Source organism: Odocoileus virginianus, chromosome 3 (genome assembly GCF_023699985.2).
Source record: "Odocoileus virginianus isolate 20LAN1187 ecotype Illinois chromosome 3, Ovbor_1.2, whole genome shotgun sequence".
In the NCBI taxonomy this organism is placed as follows: Eukaryota; Metazoa; Chordata; class Mammalia; order Artiodactyla; family Cervidae; genus Odocoileus; species Odocoileus virginianus.
Genome location: NC_069676.1, coordinates 79178927 through 79185445, shown reverse-complemented (window position 1 = coordinate 79185445; position 6519 = coordinate 79178927).

The following is a 6519-nucleotide window of genomic DNA, read 5'->3' as shown; positions in this document are numbered from 1 at the left end:
GAGTCTTTAGGGTTTTCTATGTAGAGGATCATGTCATCTGCAAACAGAGTTTCACTTCTTCTTTTCCTATCTGGATTCCTTTTACTTCTTTTTCTGCCCTGATTGCTGTGGCCAACACTTCCAAAACTATGTTGAATAGGAGTGGTGAGAGTGGGCACCCTTGTCTTGTTCCTGATTTCAGGGGAAATGCTTTCAGTTTTTCACCATTGAGGGTGATGCTTGCTGTGGGTTTGTCATATATAGCTTTTATTATGTTGAGGTATGTTCCTTCTATTCCTGCTTTCTGGAGAGTTTTAATCATAAATGGATGTTGAATTTTGTCAAAGGCTTTTTCCTGCATCTATTGAGATAATCATATGGTTTTTATCTTTCAATTTGTTAATGTGGTGTATCACATTGATTGATTTGTGGATATTAAAGAATCCTTGCATTCCTGAGATAAAGCCGACTTGGTCATGGTGTATGATTTTTTTAATATGTTGTTGGATTCTGTTTGCTAGAATTTTGTTAAGGATTTTTGCATCTATGTTCATCAGTGATATTGGCCTGTAGTTTTCTTTTTTTGTGGCATCTTTGTCTGGTTTTGGAATTAGGGTGATGGTGGCCTCATAGAATGAGTTTGGAAGTTTACCTTCTTCTGCAATTTTCTGGAAGAGTTTGAGTAAGATAGGTGTTAGCTCTTCTCTAAATTTTTGGTAGAATTCAGCTGTGAAGCCATCTGGTCCTGGGCTTTTGTTTGCTGGAAGATTTCTGATTACAGTTTCGATTTCCTTGCTTGTGATGGGTTTGTTAAGATCTTCTATTTCTTCCTGGTTCAGTTTTGGAAAGTTATACTTCTCTAAGAACTTGTCCATTTCTTCCATGTTGTCCATTTTATTGGCATGGAGCTGCTGGTAGTAGTCTCTTATGATCCTTTGTATTTCAGTGTTGTCTGTTGTGATCTCTCCATTTTCGTTTCTAATTTTGTTAATTTGGTTCTTCTCCCTTTGTTTCTTAATGAGTCTTGCTAATGGTTTGTCAATTTTGATAATTTTTTCAAAAAAGCAGCTTTTAGCTTTGTTGATTTTTGCTATGGTCTCTTTTGTTTCTTTTGCATTTATTTCTGCCCTAATTTTTAAGATTTCTTTCCTTCTACTAACCCTGGGCTTCTTCATTTCTTCCTTCTCTAGTTGCTTTAGGTGTAGAGTTAGGTTATTTATTTGACTTTTTTCTTGTTTCTTGAGGTAGGCCTGTAATGCTATGAATCTTCCCCTTAGCACTGCTTTTACAGTGTCCCATAGGTTTTGGGTTGTTGTGTTTTCATTTTCATTCATTTCTATGCATATTTTGATTTCTTTTTTGATTTCTTCTATGATTTGTTGGTTATTCAGAAGCGTGTTGTTTAGCCTCCATATGTTTGCATTTTTAATAATTTTTTTCCTGTAATTGAGATCTAATCTTACTGCACTGTGGTCAGAAAAGATGACTGGAATGATTTCAATTTTTTGAATTTACCAAGACTAGATTTATGGCCCAGTATGTGATCTATTCTGGAGAAGGTTCCGTGTGCACTTGAGAAAAAGGTGAAGTTGATTGTTTTGGGGTGAAACGTCCTATAGATATCAATTAGGTCTAGCTGGTCCATTGTGTCCTTTAAAGTTTGTGTTTCCTTGTTCATTTTCTGTTTAGTTGATCTATCCATAGTTGTGAGTGGGGTATTAAAGTCTCCTACTATTATTGTGTTACTATTAATTTCCTCTTTCATACTCGTTAGCATTTGCCTTACGTATTGCGGTGCTCCTATGTTTGGTGCATATATATTTATAATTGTTATATCTTCTTCTTGGATTGATCCTTTGATCATTATGTAGTGTCCATCTCTGTATCTTTTCACAGCCTTTATTTGAAAGTCTATTTTATCTGATATGAGTATTGCGACTCCTGCTTTCTTTTGGTCTCTGTTTGCATGGAATATTTTTCTCCAGCCCTTCACTTTTAGTCTGTATGTGTCCCTTGTTTTGAGGTGGGTCTCTTGTAGACAGCATATATAGGAGTCTTGCTTTTATATCCATTCAGCCAGCCTTTGTCTTTTGGTTGGGGCATTCAACCCATTTACATTTAAGGTAATTATTGATAGGTATGGTCCAGTTGCCATTTATTTTGTTGTTTGGGGTTCACATTTATACCACCTTTCTGTGTTTCCTGTCTAGAGAAGATCCTTTAGTATTTGTTGAAGAGGTGGTTTGGTGGTGCTGAATTCTCTCAGCTTTTGCTTGTCTGTAAAGCTTTTGAGTTCTCCTTCATATCTGAATGAGATCCTTGCTGGGTAGAGTAATCTAGGTTGTAGGTTATTCTCTTTCATTACTTTAAGTATGTCCTGCCATTCCCTTCTGGCCTGAAGGGTTTCTATTGATAGATCAGCTGTTATCCTTATGGGAATCCCTTTGTGTGTTATTTGTTGTTTCTCCCTTGCTGCTTTTAATATTTGTTCTTTGTGTTTGATCTTTGTTAATTTGATTAATATGTGTCTTGGGGTGTTTCGCCTTGGGTTTATCCTGTTTGGGACTCTCTGGGTTTCTTGGACTTGGGTGGCTATTTCCTTCCCCATTTTAGGGAAGTTTTCAGCTATTATCTCCTTGAGTAACTTCTCATGGCCTTTCTTTTTGTCTTCTTCTGGGACTCCTATGGTTCGAATGTTGGGGCGTTTCACATTGTCCCAGAGGTCCCTGAGGTTGTCCTCATTTCTTTTGATTCTTTTTTCTTTTTTCCTCTCTGCTTCATTTATTTCCACCATTTTATCTTCTAACTCACTTATCCTATCTTCTCTGTTATTCTACTCACGGTTCCCTCCAGAGTGTTTTTGATCTCATTTATTTCATTATTAATTTTTAATTGACTTTTTTTTTATTTCTTCTAGGTCCTTGTTAAACATTTCTTATATCTTCTCAATCTTTGTCTCCAGGCTATTTATTTGTAACTCCATTTTGTTTTCAAGATTTTGGATCATTTTTATTATTATTCTAAATTCCTTTTTCAGGTAGATTCCCTATTTCCTCCTCTTTTGTTTGACTTGGTGGGCTTTTTTCATGTTCCTTTACATGTTAGGTATTTCTCTGCCTTTTCATCTTGTTTAGATTGCTGTGTCTGGAGTGGGCTTTCTGTATTCTTGTGGTCTGAGGTTCCTTTTTATTGTGGAGGTTTCACCCAGTGGGTGGGGTTGGACTATTGGTTTGTCAAGGTTTCCTGGTTAAGGAAGCTTGTGTCAGTGTTCTGGTGCATGGAATTGGATTTCTTCTCTCTGGAGTGCAGTGGAGTGTCCAGTAATGAGTTTTGCGATGGGTTTATGTGTTAGGTGTGACTTTGGACAGCCTGTATGTTGACACTCAGGTCTATGTTCCTGCGTTGCTAAAGAATTTGAGTGGTATGTCTTGTTCTGGAGCTTATTGGCTCTTGGGTGGTGGTTGGTTTTGGTGTAGGTATGGAGGCTTTTGGATGGTCTCTTATTCCTTAATGTTCTGTGTAGTCAGGAGTTCTCTGGTTTTCTCAGGTTTTGGGCTTAAGTCTCCTGCCTCTGGATTTCAGTTTTATTCTTCCAATAGTCTCAAGACTTCTCCAACTATACAGCACTGATAATAAAACTTCTAGGTTAATGGTGAAAAGATTCTCCACCGTGAGAGACAACCAGAGAGGTTCACAGAGTTACATGAAGAATAGGAGAGGGAAGAAGGAGATAGAGGTGAGCAGGAGGAGAAAAAGGGGACTCAAGAGGAGAGAGACAGATCTACGCAGTTATCTGTTCCCAAAGTGTTCTCTGTAGCCCAGACACCTACAAAGATTCACAGAATTGGATTGGGATGAGAAGGGGAAAGGAGGAAATAGAGGTGTTCTGAGGTAGAAAACAGAGAGTCAAAAGTGGGAGAGTAATCACCACACTCCTGAATAGAAATGGGAACTGAATATTGGATTCTTAGATGTCCAAAATTTATATCACATACTGAAAAACAACGATTAAAAATCTAGTGTAGAGGTTAGACTCTTTGAAATATAATATTTAAAAATAAAAACACACAAAAAATTTAGAAATGTATATGAAGTTCGGTTTAAAAATAGGGTTTCTCTCTCTCTTTTTTTTTTTTGGCAAGGTTATAGTGAAATGAAAATGAAAATTAAGGAATAATAGAAGAGTATTAGAGGACTTTAAAAGGAAATAGGGGAGAAAAACAAGAAAAAGAAAAAGAAAAAAAATTTTTTTTCCCTAATTAAAAAAATCGTAAAAATATATGAAAATGAAAGTTGAGGAGTAATGGTGGAGTAATAGGGAATTTTAAAAGAAAATAAAAGAGAAAAAAATAAATTTAAAAAAAGGAAAGAAAAAAATTTTTTTTTTTTTAATTAAAAAAAATATACATATATATCTAGGAATTTCTCTGGAGTTGTTGCGGTCAGTGTAGGTTCAGTTCAATTTCAGATAGCTCCTCTTTCCAGCTTACACTTCTCGATATCTATAGGCCCCTTCCGGTGTAGTCAGTGTTACCTTCAGGGACTTAAATCTGTTGCACCGGTCCTTTCTGAAGCGGTTCCCTTTGTTTATTTGGCTTCTGTTTGCCGTCTCTTTGGTGTCTAATTTCCGCCCTGACACAGGCGGGCGGAGGTGATCTCTTATTTAGGTTCTCTAGTTCAGTTCAGTCCTGCTACGGGGAGGGCGGGGCGCTGCAGACAGATACCGCTCTGTGTGGATAGCACTCACCGTGTTCCGGCCACACTGGGTTTGCCCTGCCCACGGGTGTCAGTGCTTTCCCCGTCTACACTGCTCAGGCTCCCGGCTGCTCTATATGGAGCGGGCCCTTCGTTGAGTGCGGTTCCAGTTTTCGGGTACTCCACAAAAGCGCGGATTCGGTTGCGCCTGCGTTTTGTGCCTTCCCTTGCCTGAGCGGTTCAGGCAGCCAGAGGCTTAGTGCACTCTCCCCGGGTGCAGCGCGCCTTTTCCCTCCGTGTTGAGCGGCTCAGGCAGCCAGAGGCTTGGGCGCAATCTCCCCGGGTACGGCGCACTTTTTCCCTCCGCGGCCCCAGCGCGCGCCGCCAGTCGGGTCTCAGGAAGTCTTTAGATAGGAACCGGGGGCCTGTTTGCAGTGTGGGAGGGGGTGGCTTCTCAGGGGCTGAGTTTGCCCTTTTCCCCTCCCCGCTGCCTCCTACCTCCAGCGGGGATGGGCGGGCTCTTCTCTGGAGTTTCTCAGTCCCTTTGTTTTGCGAACCACCGGCAGTGTGTTCGGCCAGTTAATTTTGTCCCTTGCCATCCTACAGTTTAAAAAAGCTCCCTCCAATTGCTCTCAGGGTCTTCGGGCTGGTCCTTACCCTAGGCAATGCTGCCTGCTCCTCTCCGTTCCGCCCCCGCTTGTTGCCGGCGGGTGCGAGCGTCTGGGGTACTTTTCTGCTGGGAGTTGCTTTTAGGCACGTAATCTGTGGGCCTTATTTAATTTTTCCTCCCAGTTAGATTGCCGAAAACTTCCTCCAGTCCCGCCAGTGCGAGGGTTTCCTGGTGATTGGAAACTTCCTCTATTAAGACTCACTTCCCGGGACGGGTCTCCATCCATAGCTCTTTTGTCCCCCCCCCCCCCCCCTTTTTTTTCCCATTTATTTTTATTAGTTGGAGGCTAATTACTTTACATCATTACAGTAGTTTTTGTCATACATTGAAATGAATTAGCCATGGATTTACATGTATTCCCCATCCCAGTCCCCCCTCCCACCTCCCTCTCCACCCGATCCCTCTGGGTCTTCCCAGTGCACCAGGCCCAAGCACTTGTCTCATGCACCCAACCTGGGCTGGTGATCTGTTTCACCATAGATAATATACTTGTTTCGATGCTGTTCTCTTGAAACATCCCACCCTCGCCTTCTCCCAGAGTCCACAAGTCTGTTCTATACATCTGAGTCTCTTTTTCTGTTTTGCATATAGGGTTATCGTTACCATCTTTCTAAATTCCATATATATGTGTTAGTATACTGTAATGGTCTTTATCTTTCTGGCTTACTTCACTCTGTATAATGGGCTCCAGTTTCATCCATCTCATAGAACTGATTCAAATGAATTCTTTTTAATGGCTGAGTAATATTCCATGGTGTATATGTACCACAGCTTCCTCATCCATTCATCTGCTGATGGGCATCTAGGTTGCTTCCATGTCCTGGCTATTATAAACAGTGCTGCGATGAACATTGGGGTGCACGTGTCTCTTTCAGATCTGGTTTCCTTGGTGTGTATGCCCAGAAGTGGGATTGCTGGGTCATTTGTCTCCCTTTTTATCTTTTATATTTTGTCCTACCTCCCTTCGAAGACAATGGGCTGCTTTTCTGGGCGCCTGATGTCCTCTACTAGCGATCAGAAGTTGTTTTGTGAAATTTGCTCAGTGTTCAAATATTCTTTCGATGAATTTGTAGGGGAGAAAGTGGTCTCCCCATCCTAGTCCTCCGCCGTCTTGGCTCCTCCCCTACTAATTCTTTAAAGAAGTAATAGCTATGAACATATTTTTATAAAAGGTA